General features: G+C 44.2%; 1 pseudogene; it reads left to right on the forward strand.

Annotated features, from left to right (window-relative positions):
* Positions 1 to 2,026: 2,026 nt before the first annotated feature.
* On the forward strand, positions 2,027 to 2,155 carry LOC118603515 (annotated as a pseudogene).
* Positions 2,156 to 16,769: the final 14,614 nt, after the last annotated feature.

Raw genomic sequence — 16,769 nt, forward strand, 5'->3', positions numbered from 1 at the left:
ATGTAGTTATGTTACTGTTAGACAAAGTAGGTTTTAAAGAAAAAAATTAATGGAAATGAAGAGAATCATTAAAGAAGGGTCAACATTTTGATTACAGTGAGAGCCCCACAATGCTTGCCTCTTGGTGGAGGTGGGGGAGGGGCTGTAATAAGGAAGGGACAGGTGGGGCCATGGTTGCCACCAATGGTCAATTTCTTTGTCCGATAGTGATTATATAGTTGTTTGCTTTCCAATGTTGGATAGAAGATGTACTGTACCTTTGCTTTATGTCCTCTTCTGTGTCATACTTGACAAAAGATTTGTTTTGTATTTTTAGTGAATGAATGAAGTGAGAAGTTCTATTCTGACATCAGAACTTAAGTCCTTAATCACATTAATTCTGTGCTTACACATTACCTAATAATAGGAAACGCTCTTTATAGATGTCAACTTATTTAAAACTCATAATGACCCTAGGAGGTAAATTCTAATTTTCTTCCTCATTTTAAAATATGGAAACAGGCATAAACGAATTAAGTTCAAGATCAGAGAACTAGGAAGGGATGGAGCCAGGAACCAAAAACTGTAGTCTAGTTCCCGAGCCTTTGCTATCAGACCACTTCATGACCATCACGACACTCTAACACAAAAAGAGAGTCTCTGGAGATGTACAGACAATATCTTTTAATCTCTAAATATGCCTGTGTTATCAGATTGGGGGAAAATGCATATGAAGAGAAATTAGCATAGAAGAGCAGACAAGTTTGGAGAAAAATGGAGAAGTCATCCTATAACATACTGGTATTTATTAAAGCAATAGTAATTGCTATGTTTTAGGGGGCAGGGGTAGACAAGTAGACCAGTGAAATGGAATTGAAAACCTAGAAACATACCCTCATAAGTATGAGAGTATAGAATAAACAGAGAACCATTAAAAATCAGTGAGGAAAATATGGACAATTTAATATATTCAGTTGGGAAAAATGGCTCTCCATATGGAAAAACATAAAACTAAGTTGTTACCTCACACCACATGTAGTTATAAATTACAGACAGATTTTAAGTCTTTTTTAGAAGAAAACATAGAGAAAATGTGTTTATGACTACTTTGAAATAAAAAAAAAAAAGACATTATATACCAAGTATAAAGAAGCACCACAGATGGGGAGGAAATATTTGGAACTCATAAAACTGACTTATGCCTAGAATACATAAAGGCCATCTCCCAAATAATAAGAAAAAAAGTCAATAGCAAAGTCAATAGAAAAACAGACAAAGTAATTCTGTGGCAAGTCACAGAATTTAACAAATAAAAATACAGGATATATAAACAACAAATAATTTTTTTTTTTTTTTTTTTTTTTTTTTGCGTATGTTCTTATGTTCCAAGTGTATGTAGGCGCTGGGCTTCCTGAATTTGATAACTTTACAGAGAAGATGTGCTCAACCTCACTAGAAATCAGAACACGCAAATTGCAACAATGAAATTTCACATATATCAATTTAGCAAAAACCGATCATGTCTAATTGGCCTGTGGGTATATAAGTGGGTCCCACCCATTTATAGAGAATTTCGTGATACCTGCTAAAGTTGAAATGTTCATTTCGCTATGACCCAACAATTGAGTGACTAAGGCAAATTACAAATGGATGTTTACAGTAAAACTTAGAAGCTCAAAATCATACAATATGCTTGTATACTGGAAGTGGAAAACTAACGTATGTATGAGTGTGTGTCTCGGTGGTTACCTCAGATGAAGGTGGGAGAGGTGAGAGTAAGGATGAGTTTTCGGCTGTACTTACTTTGCTTTCTCCCAAAGAAGAGATAAGGAGAAGCAAATCTGATAAAAAGGTTAAATCTATTTAATCCAGGCGATGGGGTGTGGGCCAGCTGTTTTTAACATTTTCTATATATTTGAAAAGATTCAAAATTAAGAGTAAGAAGTAATTTTTCAACAGGAAGTAAATGATATGGTAGGTCCCACAATGCCCCGATGCTCTTCCAGCTCGGAGGTAGTATTTAGTATCTATCAAAAGATCAGAAATAGTTTACGGCCATACTACCCTGAACAAGCCCAATCTCATCTGATCTCAGAAGCTCTCAGAAGCTAAGCAGGGTCGGGCCTGGTTAGTACTTGGATGGGAGACCACCTAAGAAGACCAGGTGCTGTAGGCTTAAAAACTAAAAAAATAAGGGATTGTAAGCTGACCAAGTCTTTGCAATCTGTCAGGTCAACCAAGGGTTGCCTTGCCTAAAGATAGAAACATGTTATCCAATGTCACCCTGGTAAATTTAATTTAAAGAAGGTAAAAAAAAAAAAAATAGCTGAAGGGAAAACAATGAATTATAAGTAGTAATTAGTAAAATATTTCCTGTGCACGCACCAAAAAGACAGTTGCAAACCAGGAGCACTCAAACCAAAACATGGAGTGAAGCTCAGGGCCATGCTGTAATAAAGCGGTTTATACAGTAGGAAAGCAGTCACTGCTTATTCTCCACAGTAATTATAATATTATAATTATGGGAGTATAGAATATAATTATAATATTATAATTGTAATATTGTTATATCAGTAATTATAATATTGTTATATCATTTTAAGTTTCCCTGAATGATAGGGAATTGGTCAGTGGTTACCTCATATCCACCTTGGGAATAGTTCAAGTTTGTTTATGATTTCCAGAGACATTAATGAGAGATGACCAAGATCAAGTTAGATTTACAAAATAAAATAAATTCAGATTTTCTTGTGTGACCAAACTGGTTTTGCCTATTCAGGGATTTTCAAAGCGGGTCTCCATTTGTTTTTCATTTTAACATGTCATCATCTCTGGCCCATCTTATTAAGCTCTTGGCTCTCCTTAGGTCACCCCCAAGGGAAGGGTGTTACCTCTCCAGTGCATCATTCCCAGGCCACTGGCTATTGTCAGGTATACCAGCTGTGTGTCTGGGTAGCAAGACAGCATGGATTGCAGGGACAGCGCTGAGATGCTTTTTTGTGCGTATCGGTCCTGACTGAACTACAGATAGTGGATGGTGTTTGGAAGTCCCTTGTCTTGGCAGGCTTTGGCAGAGGCAGGGGCCGTCAGTGCAAAAGGCTGTCCTGATTTGTGCTAACCTAGGCCAGGACTTAGTGTCTTAAGCTGAGCTAGATCCTATACCTCTCTACTCCTTCTTCCCTTTTAGAAATTTATGGTTCTAGGGCCACTGAAGCCAAGCCTGGATCATCGACTGGTGCTTCACCCTGGATCATCGACTGATGCTTCATTGGACCTTCTTTGCTTGCCAAGAAAAAAACAGAGTCCTGGGCGGGGGAAGGGCAGGGGGAGGTAGGTGCAGCAGAGGTGTTGGAGAGGAGGAGAATGGATGCTGCAGATAAAACTTAAAGCAGCCGCGAGCCATGCCCTCAAGGTACCTCTTTCTGCCAGGGGCATTTGTAGCAATAGGTTGGCAGGTGCCAGTTCTTTCAAAGGTTACCTCTTTCAGCCCAGCACCCGAATTTAACAGGGAAGATGAGCACCTAACCCACAGACGTGGGTCCTAGTTAATTTTATGCAGCATTCCAGATCCAAACCTTCAGTCATTTCTAAATTATCTATTAAATTCAGTACAGATACCTACCCTGGCATTTTAGGGTCCCAACCTACCTTTCCCGCTTTCTCTCCACTACCTTCTACCTTAGCTCTGTTCTCTAACCTAGCTGGACCACTAGCTTCCCAGAGGCCAGGTGTGGAGGCATTTCTTGGCGTCAGTCACACTTGAGTTCCAATGCTAAGCTCACTGTCTATTTACAGTGGGGTCTTGGGAAATCCACTTAAGTCTCTGAGCCTCTGTTTCCCCATCTGTAAAATAGGAGTGAAATAGAACTTAAATATCCTGATGAGGAGGATTCTGTAAGATGACTTCCAGGCTGTGGGAAGAGCCCAGAACCGGGTGTATAGTTGTTCGGTCAGCGCATTCATCTTCCCACCTTCTGTTTAACTACCTCTTCACCGCTCTCAAAATCTTCCTCTACTGCCCACTCTTCCCTTTTCCTTGTTGGTATTTTTCTCATTAGAAAGTTTCCTTTCTTCTCTGACATCTTTTATGCTGTAGCCGTCGGTACTAGATTTAGTTCTCTCTGTAAGACTTAATTTTTTCTTATTGTGGTAGAAGATGCATTACATAAAAGTTATCACTTTAACCAGTTTAATTATGTAGTTCAACAGCATTAAGTACATTCACATTATTGTGCATTTTTTAGCATCGTCATTTTCAGCTGAATTCAGCTTCTTCTAAGTCATAAAGCAGATCATGCACAAGTGCAGGCAGCTCTGTCTGCCTAGAAAACTCTTGGGGCTGACACCAATTCATCCTTCAGAGTCTGTCTGCCTTTCGAATCCTTGCCCTACTGGGTGAGGACTAAATGATATAAGGCATGTTTTCAGCTGTAAGGTACAGAAGACTCAAAATGCAGTGGTCGATCAGGAAAGATTGTTTATTCTCACATTACAAGAAGTCTAGGGTTGGTTAATCCAATGGCTCAGGGATGGTATCAGGATCCAGAGAGCCTCCATCTTTCCTGCCTACCATCCTCAGGCAATTGACTTGTCCTTTTGGCATGGCTCCTCTCATGGTGTCAAGATGTTTGTTGCAGCCAGGCAGGGCTCAGCCTTGTGTCGCTTTTTGGGCACAAAGGAAACTTCAGGAGCCTCCTATCAGAGATCTCTGAATGTTTTCTTGGCCAGAATTATGTCACCTGCCCATGCCCCAGCTAGTCACATGACCCAGAGAATGCGATTATACTGAATACTCAGACCAGTCAAGGACCCGCCCCTGGGTAGGTTGGAGAAGGGCCCAGCACAGAGCTGAGTGAAGAGTGAAGAGAGTCATGGTCTTTTGGCAAGGAGGGGGAGAAGGAGTGGCTCTTCTCTAGTCTCCTTTATATTCCCAGGTCATAGCCTGTGCTTGGCACATAGTAGGCATTTAGTAATTATTTGTTAAATGAGGTCACAAGCCCAAATCGAGGATGTGGCATTTTTTTTTTTTTTTGCCATGCTCTAAGCAACTGATAAGTGTTGTCACCAGATGTGGGCTCCATGACCGATCAGAGATAGCTATTTGAATATTTCTGTGGCATGGATGTCATTTAGAGTCACCCCATTCCCTAAACTATAATTCTCTGCTCACCAAAATATACAAGCCACCAGTACATCTTATGAAAAATGAGGTGTATTTAGGTGTTCCAAAACAAATGAGCTACCATATCTTGTCTAACAAGTTGTCAGAGAGAAAATAGCTTGATGGCATGTGGAACTGACGAGGGTTTAGGAAAACGAACACTTCCATTCACTATTTGATAAAGTTGACAGTAATACAAATTCAGGGGGAAGGTAATTTGATGATAATCCTTCAAAATGATGAGTGTATAAGTGAGTCTTTGGCACCAGCAATTCTCATTGTAAGAACATGGCCCCTGGAAATCCTCATGAGGCTATGCAAAGATATCTGTGTAGAAACATCCATGGTGAGTTTATTCATAATACTAAAAAACTATAATCACCTGAAACATCAATAAGTAGGGGATTGACCAGGTAAATTCTGGGACAACCTTACCCAAGACATTCGATGCTATTAAAAAAACTAAGTAGATGCTATACTTAATCTTAGCCCAAAGTCTGGGCAGCAGCAGTGTTTATAGCTAACAATATGGTATTATGCATTTGTCAAGAGGGCGGATCCCATGTCAAGTGTTCTTCTCACACACACACGCACACACACACACGCGCACGCATGTGCACACATACGGAAACTCTGGGAAACAAAGGAAACTTATAAAATATGTGCAGTTCTTGATATATCAATTATACCATTTAATTTAACCATCAATTTAACATTCAAGCTGTGAAAAATTTAAATCTACATGTACCGAAAAATGTCCTTGGTCTACTGCTAAGTGAAAAAGAACACATTGCAAAATAGTATTTACATCAATAAGCAATTTTTGTATTTATATTATAGGTCTATGTTTTATATTTGCCTGCTGTAAACCATTCTGAAAGCTTTAACAAAACTTTAACATCTATTTGTTATGGTAACGCTAGCTGGTGTAACAAATTGCCAACGCTGCCTGGTGTGCACAGAAACAGGCATCCTGACCAGTGCACCTTTCTTCTCCAAGCAGAGATCCAGAGTTGCGGTTCCATCCTGAGGCCTGCCGTTTTCCACGTGGGGCGTCTCAGGAGGAACGCCTGTAAAAGGTTTCTTGGGGCGTGGCCTGGAAGTAGTACATTTCACTTCTGCTTGTCCCCATTGGCTGGAACGTGCCACAAGGCCACACTGGACTACAGAGGAGGCTGGGAGAAGAGGGCTAGCCGTGTGCCCGGAGAGAGTGGGAAACAAGTCCTGATGAACACATTACAGTGTCTCACATTACACACGCTGTAACATTTGAAGATTTGGCATGAGCAGGTATTACCCTTGTAATAGTAAATAAAAGACTGCGTAAATAATCCTCTTCCTGGGTCTTTCTGACCCCATCAGGACCAGGACTGGGGGGCTTCGCACTATGTTATCATTGATGTTCGTTGCCTAGCAATCAGCCTCTTGGACATTTTGGTCAGGGTGAATCAGTTTCCCAAACCTCTGTGAGAGTGGCTTTGGTGACTCCATGAAGTTGCTGTCTCTCTGAGTGTGGTAGGCAGAATGATTGTCCATCCCCCCTCCCCCCACCACTTCCTCTTCACAGTCATCCACATCCTAATCCCAAGAACCTGTGAATAATGTTTTATTACATAGCAAGCGAGAATTAAGGAATTAAGGTTGCTAATCAAATGGCTTTAAAAGAGATGATTAGCTAGGTGTGCCCAGTGTAGTCACAAAAGTGTGACATGAGGAAGAGAGAGCCAGAAGTATGACACCAAAGAGACAGCCATGGGAGAAAGACTCAGTTAGCCATTGCTGGCTTTGAAGATGCTGGAAGGGGCCACAAGCCAGGGAATTTGGTCGGCTCTAGGTACTGCACGGTACAAGGAAATGATTTTCCCTGGGGTCTCCAGATGAAAATGTAGCCACGCCAATGCCTTGTGTTTAGGACAGTGAGACCTATTTCAGGTTTCCGACCTCCTTCTGAACTCTAAAATAATACACTTGTGTTGTTTCAGGCCTCTAGGTTTGTGGTAATTTGTCGCAGCAGTAACAGGAAGTAAATATAACTGAGCATCCTGCCTAAGGAATACAGCAGGGTGACTTCTTTCTCTAAATCTAACAGTAGTCTCTGTTTGTAGAGTCAAACTGATGTCATTTGGAATCTTGACCTCGCCACTCACCAGTTGGGTGAACTCAAGCGAGTCCCTTCATCTTTCTGAGCCTCATTTTCCTTATCTGTAAGATGCAGATGAATATGTTCTTAGGGTCATTGTGGGTACCAAATGATGCTGTTTTTGTGTAACATGTATGATATGCTCCGTAAAGAACACATATGACACCAGTGTCAAGAAGATCCCTTTTTTACTTGCTGCTAGGAAGCTTCAGCTCAAGCAAATCAATGCCCTTGGCCTGCCATTTTGTCAAATGTTTTGGAAGGCATTCTCGATATATGGTTAGAAGACATAAATATCAATGAACTGCAAGTTCATGTAGATCACTGTGTGCTAGAGGCTCTTCTGAGGTCCTGGCAGGGTGCAGGGAACAAGGGGCCCAGAAGCTCCCTCCTCAGCCTTTCCACTGCCAAGGTCCCTTCTGTTTATTCCTATAGATGGGTTTGGTTCCTGCTTGGGTGAGAAGGCACCTCATCTCTCATCTTTCTGAGGTGAGGAGACTTGTTTTTCTCTCCACGTTGGGACAGTGTTCAGTGATGAAACACCTGATCCACTTAATGCCTCAAAAACCCATATTCAATGGATGAAACTTCCTGATGGAGAAGGTGGGTGGAACTTTTACCAATAAAAGGGAGGACGGCTCTTCTGGTTCTATACATCACTTTTTCTCCACTGTGAACTCGTCTGGTAAGGAGTTTTATTCCCTTAACTACTCAGTCCAACTTCAATTCTGAGTGGAAAAGAATATGGCTTGAGGTTTAATAGGGAGAGCCTTTGGTACGAATTACTATTATGGTTATTTTGCAGAAGGAATGTTTCTAATTGTTTTCTCTGAAATCTGGGTGAGGGGACAGGTACTGGATGGTTTATATCTGGCCAAAGTAAAATTATTATGGTTTTCATTTCATCAAAACCTAAGCCAGACAGAAGCTTTATGAGACATGGGATAGTCTCAACAGGGGCCGGTGGGGACTGCTGTTCTGGTTGTTTGTGGCAGTCATGGCCTTTTATCACCAGGAAAAAAGCTGCAGGCACTCAGAGAAGCTCTGGACCCACCTAATGTGTCCTGTTTGATCTACATATTTGGTATAAAGAGGTCATTTTTCAGAACATTCTCAATTCATCCTCTGAAAGGTAAAGCTCTGCCACGGCAAGTTGAGACCATCCCAACTTGATGACATCTTTTTTAAAATTTATATGCTTTGTTTCTAACCATAAAAGAAATGTTGGCTCATTGTAAAAGATATGAGAAATACAGAAAATATTTAAGACGAGAACAAAAAAGTCACTGATGTACCACTCCTGTTAATATTTTGCTCCTTTTCTTCTTCCAGTATTTTTTCTTGGTATTAATAGTTTTATATCTTTACCGTATGTACTATTTTATGAATTTTCTTCACTTAAAATGGTACTGTTGTGGGAGCTGGCCTTTTCGTGAGTGTCTAGAATTCCTCAGCCTGTCCCATGTGGTCTTGAGAGTTGGGGTAATGGTGCTTGTACAGTGTTCTGCCAGCTGAAGAGAAATGGGAGGTGGGATTGGCATAGATTTTTCTGATTAAGTGCCTATTTTAAACATTATAGAAATGTGTCACTATGATGTACAAAACCCCTGTAATCCTGAGCCTCAGAAATAACTTTCACTACTTGGTAGTTGTTATTTCCAGATTTATCTAGGGAATTATAAAAATTTACAAGGGCATGTAAACGTTTTTGATCAGAAATACAATCTTGCTATCTACAGAATGGGGCAACTTCTTTTTCTATCTCATAATAACTCTCATCTCTCAGCATGTATAAATCTCTCCTTTTTAATGGCTGCCTAGGATTCTATTGTTTATCTATATCATAATTTACTCCCTTAACCTCCTATCGACCATCATTTGGGTGTTTAAATTTCTTTTCTTTACATAATGTAATGAATGTTCTCGCACCTGAACCTTTACGCACAAGTGTGGAATGTCTGTAGGAGAAATTCTTACAGGTGGTTTCTGAATTTGCGATTTGGATAAAAAATGCAAAATTGCCCTGCAGAAAGATGGGAGCAATTCACGTTTTCATGAGCTGCCTGTTTTTGCTGTACCCTTTTCATCATACGATATTATCAATCTTTTTACAATATTGACAATTGGACACTTTTTCTGTGACTGAATTATTATGATTTTCTTTACATTTCATTAATTATTAGTGAAGTTAGGTTGAACATCTTTTAATATGTGTATCTGGCACTTTTACCTATTCTTCAGTGAATCACTTATTCATGTCTTTCCTTATAATTTTTAAGAGTTCTGTGTGTATTAGGGATAACAATCCTTTGCTTGTCATTCATCGTAATTATTGTCCCCCAAATTGCCGTCTGTCATTTGACTCTCTGTTTTTGGCCTTCTATTAATTATAGCTAGTAGTTTTTGAGTATTTACTAAGTGCCAGGTACTGTGAAAATGCTTTATATTAATTATCTCATTCAATTCTTACAACAAACTGTTGAGGTAGGTACCGTTATCATCACCCCTATTTTATAGGTGAGGAAATTGAGGCTCATAAGTTTAAGTCACCAAGGTAGGAGAGGGTGAAGCCTGGATTTGAGCCCAGGCTCTACTACATGGCCTCCTTTACAGAATGTCATCTATGAGGTGGTTGTTGGTTCCCCCAAAGTAAACCCCGAGACAAGGATTTGAGTTCAGTTTGTTTGGGATGCGATCCCAGGAAAGAGTAAGGAAGTGGGCAAGTCAGAGCAGGAAGGAAACCGGTACAGGTCACATTGATGAGCAGGTCACCGCCGTGTGCAGCTGGCCTCAGTCCAGCGGGGGACCTCTGGGCCACGCCTTCATGTCAACCCACAGAAGGGGCAACCGGCAGGGTATTTGGCATCCATTTCCTGTATCACTTGCTGGAGTCGACTCCTTGGGAGCATTAACTCCCGGTACTTCTTACCTGCCACTGGACATGTGCTTTCCCTGTGCTGGAGGAAACCCCCAGACACAGAACCACATCCGCCTGCCGTATGAAGCTGCAAGTGGCAAGTCAGGAAAAAGGAGTCTGGATAGGAGAGGATAGGATCTGCTACAGTCGCCAAGCTCACCTTATTTATTTATTTATTTATTTATTTATTTATAATAGAGGCAGTTTTGGTCAATGTGTGCACGTTAAAGAAAAACTCTTTCTTTCCAATGTAACATTATACATGCTCCTCTCGATTTTAGCCAGCTCTTTCCTACCTCTCCCTCCCCCACCACCTTCGATGGGTATTACATAGGAAGGAATTCATCTTTCTTGCTATTATTACTCTGGGAAGTTTGTTTTCCAGGGTCCAGGAGGCCAGCCCAGAAGCTAAGCTCTGGGGACCTTTTAGTCACAGCTCTCTCCCAGCATATTTTGGCAGAATGCTCAGGGTGGGGAGGGCATGGCCTTGGTGTCTGTGCCTGTGATTAGTCTGGCGGGACTTTGAGGGAGGTGGGGCTGGCTTTCCTCTTCCCGAGCCCCTCTCTCTGCCTGGGGCACCTTCATAGTCTTCTTTTCTCTTTGCACATCCATTCAAAACATTCTCCCTACAAAGGAACTGAAAGAAGAGTGTCAGATGTTGCATCTTGGTTTGTCTGTGACTTCGAAGGTATGGAGCAGCCAGAATCCATTTGCTGAGGAAGCTTTGGTAAGCTTGGATTACATACTCAGCTCACTGGAGGATGGGAGGACTGTCCATGGGCCTGCGGCGGGCTCCAACAACTCCCCTTCTGAATTCATGGGGTGACAGAGCCTGAGCTCCACCTAGCATGACTAGCCCGAGAGCTGTGGACCACAGCAGCATTCTCAGCTGACCCCATCCTTTCCCTTCATCTCCCTCAAAGAGGGCTTCCAAGGCCCAGCAATCTAACCTGCCTCTCCCACCTGACTTCCCCTTGTCTCAAAACCTTTCTTCTTATAACTTATCAAAACTTTAAACTTTTGGCTGTCTTTATTGGTGTGCATGTGTGTCTGACTTAGGGGTGCTCAGCACTCAGACTGGACCCAGCTCAAAGTAGCCCGGACCCTCTAGTGGGGCCTGGGAGCCAAGTAACCTGGGCTCTGGTCTCCACTTGGCCATGGACGTTCTGGAGGACCCTGGAAGTCCTTCCTCCTGTCATGGAGGACGAGGTGGCCTAGCAGTGCTGTCCAAGTAGGGGCTATAGGGCAGGTCTTTAGGCTTCGTCAGTCTGCCTTTGGGTACAGCAGCCCAGGAAGGAGCTGGATGTTGGGAAGCAGGATCTCTTTATCTGAGGTGCTCCCCACAGGGGGCTGATGGCTCAGGGTGGGGAATCAGTCCCTCAGGCTGGAAGGGGGATTTGTTTGTGTAGCATCGCAGGATCCATCCACGACTCCATGCGCCCCATTTGGCCCATCGCTCAATGGAGGTGACCATGTCTCCTCTCCCCCAAGACTTCAAGAGATTTGAGAAGACACATAGGAAAATAGCATAGGTTAAAGGGTTTTAGAAGAAAAGTGATCCTGAGAAACTGCAATTACTTGGAATTGATTAGAGAGAAACAGAAGGCCAAGTTTGAATTATAGAATATCCTTAAGACAAAAGAATTTCATTGCTTTCGTTTATTTTTTTATCCAGAAATATCTATCAAACACCTGCTGTATGCCTTTACAGGGTATATGGTCCTTGCCCTCATGCATGTGTCTTCTTAAGGGGCCAGGGGGAGAGATAGTTGATCACCAAATAAATACACAGGATCCTTTTGGGTACTGGTCCACATCATGCAGAAGAGAGAAGAGAAGCAGAGAAGAGAGAAAGTGACAGGGCTGGGAGCTATTTCAGATGGTGGGGCAGAGAAGGCCTCTGTGCTTGCAGGGAGTGCGGAGCCATGCGCTTCGCGGGGGAGGAGCCAGTGCAGGAAGGGGATGGGTGCTCAGGGCTGCTAAGCAGGAGGACAGCCCAGGGAATGCTATGGATTAAGATCAAAAGGGACATGAGTAACTTCTTACAGAACACACTGAGAATTGAGATATCATGCCTGGGTCACTTCTGTGAATCACGTGTTAAATGTTTTTGTTCTTAAAAATAATCACGGGGCTCCTGGTGGGAGGTAGGGAGAATCAGAGAGACCTGGTTTGGATTCCAGCCTCTCCACCAATTACCATGACTGAGGTGATTCTGTAATCCCGGGGAGCCTCAGTCTCCTCATCTGTGATAAGAACACAGATTATCAATATCAGCACTGAAAGAGTGGATATAACCAGAGGTCTATAGATGTTCAACGAGGAAGGGAATATAACAAACAACCTGATGTCAGTACATCTGAAATTTTAGACACACAAGAAAATTCTTCGAAAGATATAAATTGCCAAAAACAATAGATTCAAGAAGAGATAGAAAACTTTAATTGCTTTAGAGGAATTAAAGAAATTTTTAAAAATCTGCTTTGCAGAGATGCTGTGAGCATAAGAGAAAACATGTACAAAATCCCCAGCCCTGTTTTTGGCACATAGTAAGTGTCCAGTACACATGGCCATTATGATGCATGTATATCAAATAACAGTGTAAATATTTCATGGTCTTCAGAACCACCTAACATTGTAAGAAAAAAAAAAATGCTCCGTGTAGCCTTGCCATTGAAATTCCTCCTCCATCTACCTCTGCTTCTCCTAGCCCCAAACATTATCTGCTCAGTTATTAGACTTGATACTACATGACTTTTCCTTATTACTAAAAATATATTACTCGCTTGCCTTGGGAGAGGATGCTGAGATGACGGAATGTACTGCACGCCCAGACCACATCTAAGTACAAACAAGACGTCCGAGTGTGCAGAAACCAGAAGGCTAGTTCATCCACTGCCCCTGCAACTCCACGCGTACTTGACAATGACCTACCAAGAGTCTCTTCAGGGACACTGCTGGGACACAACACTACAGCCAGGCTCTGAACAAATTAGCAGTGACCCAGAGCTAGTGGCGTCCAAAAGGACATTTCTCTGTGGGTCTCGCCAAGAAAATCATTTCAAAGAAGGCCCTGGCTCCTTTGGGTGTCTTTCCCGTTGGCCACGTGCCTTCCCCTTGAAGGACCATGTTGCATAATTGGTTTTCCAAGCAGAGGTCAAGTCCCGTTCCTGTCATAGACTTACCCAACAGAGGGAAATGGCTCCAAACCTGGGCCCACAGGACTTAGATGTTGAGAGCAGATGGCACCTGTCTGCTGGACTGTGGACAGCAGAGGATGCTGGGAAATGCCGGCGGCTCCGGTGGCTACCACAAGTTTGGCTCTGAGCAGGTGCGGTGGGGGTGTAGAGGGTCATCAGAACACAGGCTTTGGATCCTCCAGCGGGAAAGCTCAGAGCTGGGGTCCAGGGATCTTCAGAGCAGAGAGAGACTACATGGCTGCAAGGGACCTTTCAGATTTCAACCAACTCCCCATTCATCAGATGGGGGAAACTGAGGCCCAGGGAGAGAAAGGGAAATGGCCAAGACAGCACAGTGAGTTCTTTCCAGCTTCCAGAGCGAGAGGAGTTGTTATCAGGTGGAAGGTGAGCCCGGAACATTGACTATTTGGGAACATGGAACAGTGTGGAAGGAGACTGGTTTTTCCACAAAATCCTGTTCCCAGTTGGGGAGGGGATGTGTGCAGAGAGGTTCCCAGTGTGCCCAAGGCTTGAAATGCTGCCATTCACACTCGTCCTTTCTACGGGCTTCTCTGCTGTTCTGTTTAAAATGCAATGTCCTTGGAGGAACGGAACAGTCCCCGAGTCTTTGAGATTTCTTGTGAAAGCAGGGTGACAGGAGACCCGTGTTCCGCTCCGCGCTACCGGCACCAACACCACCCTGAATGCCGCTTCCCTTGTTTCCTGTTGGGTGGGCTGGTGGGTGGGTGGGCACCGCCTCTGCCCATCTTCCAAGGTGGTTTCGAGCAGTATTCAAGATAATAGAAGGCAAAGTGTTTTGAGAGCTGAAGAGCTGCTCAGCTGTAGGAGGTGATTCTAGTTAATGATTTATGCCTGGGGGCTGTGTTTCCTGGCAGGAAGCTGGCAGGCAGGCAGGGAGGGAGACCAAAGGGAGAGAAGGGAGAGATGGGAGAGCCGGAAGCCAGGGGCTGAGTTTGGGGGCAGCCTGAGCCATTTTCTTAGTCAGCGTCTGTCGCTAGGACCCTGATTTCCAGCTCCATCTACACACAAGGGGCCTCCGTCTGTTCAGTTGTTTATTTGATAAATATTTATTTAGTCCTCCCCCACCTTGCCCTGCCGCCCAACTAGGTCCCAGCACAGCACTGGATTCAATGCTTAAAACAGAGTTAGGAGCAGAACCAAGCTCGACTTCTGCCCTCAAGGGGCACAGCATGGGGCAGGGGTAGGGGGTGCGGACAAACAAACAAGAAGCACAAATCTTATATGGTCCTCATGATCGTTGTCTTTGCTGTTAACGTCCAACTGCCTCCTGAACGTCTCCCCTTGGGTGTCTAATGGCATCTCTAACTTAACTCACAGGAAGCCAAACATCCCATTCCATCCTCCTCAATCTGACTGCACGGCAACCGTCAGTTACTAAAGCCAGAAACCTGGGAGCCATTCTTACTTGTCCCTCTTTCTCTCTCGCTGACTCCTTCAGCGAGCCCCGTCATTCCTACCACCTAAAGCTTCTTCAAACAATATGCTTCTTTCACCGTCAACACTGTCACCATTCAAGCGGCACCATCTCTTATCCTGACCATTGCCACAGCCTCCCAGCCAGTCTCCCCGCTGCCTCTCGCTCCCAATCTCACCCTCATTCACCCTTTATTCAGAGCAAAATATGGTCTTAAAACATAAACTGATGCCTTCCCTGGCTCCCTGGTGCTTACACAAGAAGACCTCAGCTTCACCACCCGGGTCCTGAAGCCCTGTGTGACCTGGCCCTGGCCAGCCTCACAGAACTTACTCAGCACCTGCATCTGTTGTGGCCTTTTGTTGGTGGCAGTGCTGAGCTCTTGCTCCCCATAGGGCTTTCGTATCCGGCTATTTCCTCCGCCTGGAAATGCCCTTTCTCTAGAGCTTCGCCATTTTGGTTCCTTCTCATCCCATGGGCTCAGCCTAAGCGCCGCCTGTTCCGAGAGGCAACGAAGACCGCCACCCAGCCCTTCTCTCTGCCAGGTGCATCCCAGCACTGTCTGCTTCCATCACACCGGGGGCACGCTTGCTCATCATGCATTCCTGTTTGCTCTCTGATTGGTTGTCTCCTCTACTTTGCCTGGATGCAAATTCTGTGGTCAGCATATGCTATATGCCCTAGTAGACTTTTGTTAACTAAATATTTTCCCTCACCAACCCCATCCCAGAAAAGGTGAAATTCAACAGCTCTCTAGAGCCAGAAAAAGTGTGGCTCCAGGACTTAGGAGAGTAAGTTCTAGCAATGTCCCCATTCTAAGTACACACATGGCGTGGGCATTGCAAGATCCGGGACCCTGTTCTCTCTCTCTGGTGTCCTGGTCCCTTAGATTCTTCTTTAAGAAGAGCTATTTAATGGATTCTTGATTTCTCTCATCACTGACGTGGGGGCACTTGCATCAAGGTTTTCATTCCTTTATTCACACATTCATTCAGAATTTCCTGAGAGCCTGAAATCAGAAGACCTGGGCCTGGGTCTGACGTCTGTTGCCAACCCATTATGTAGCTACGGTCAGGTCTCCGCCCTGTTCTGGGACTCGGTTTGTTCCTGTGTCAAATGGGAGGTGAGGGCTGGATCTCATGGCCCACCCCCTGACTCCCTGGAAAGTGCTTGGATGCTCGGCCCATGTGGCACCAAGTGGACTGCAAGATGCCCAACTCAGAACTAGAGCGAAGCCTGAGTTTTGGCCTCACTCATGGCAGTTGATTTCCTGTTGGCCTATGGTCAGTGTCCGGCCCCGGCTAGTATCTGGGAGTGGAGGGAAGCGGGACAGGAAGTGAAATCTGGGTCACTGGCCCACCTAGCCTTGTTCACTCCATCACCCTCGTTCCCAGGCTCGCTCTGCCTCCCTCTGAGCCAAACTTCCCCACAGGCCATGGAGGTCACTCAGGCCCCACACAGTAACTGTCCCAATCTATGGAAGGAGGGGGAGATCAGAGCAGAGGGCCTAGCCGCCTTCCCGAAATAGGCCCAAATTTCTTCCTCAGTGAACAGAATCAAAATATCCAACATTCTGAAGGCCAAGGCCAAGGCGGGGCGGAGGTCCGAGGCTGGGATATGGTGGGAACAATAATGCGTATTTGGCAAACAGAAGATTTTTCCTTTCATGCACTTGAAGCGGATGCTTCTTTCCCCACCTCCTGCAGGGAATTTCCTTGGGCCAAGAACCAGCAGACCCTGGAAGAATCTGTGTGGAAACTGGTTCCCCTGGTTTCTGTCTCAGGGGTCAGATCTGCATCCCCACCTCTATCCCAAGAAATCAAAACAGGATGGATGAATTCCCCTGAAGTTTTCACATAAGGCAAGAGTTTTCCACGGAATGAAACCCTTTCTCCTATGGACTGGGTCTTCTCACTAGAAAGTCCCCTCCCCTACTA

Source organism: Rousettus aegyptiacus, unplaced genomic scaffold (genome assembly GCF_014176215.1).
Source record: "Rousettus aegyptiacus isolate mRouAeg1 unplaced genomic scaffold, mRouAeg1.p scaffold_m13_p_5, whole genome shotgun sequence".
Classification (NCBI taxonomy): Eukaryota; Metazoa; Chordata; class Mammalia; order Chiroptera; family Pteropodidae; genus Rousettus; species Rousettus aegyptiacus.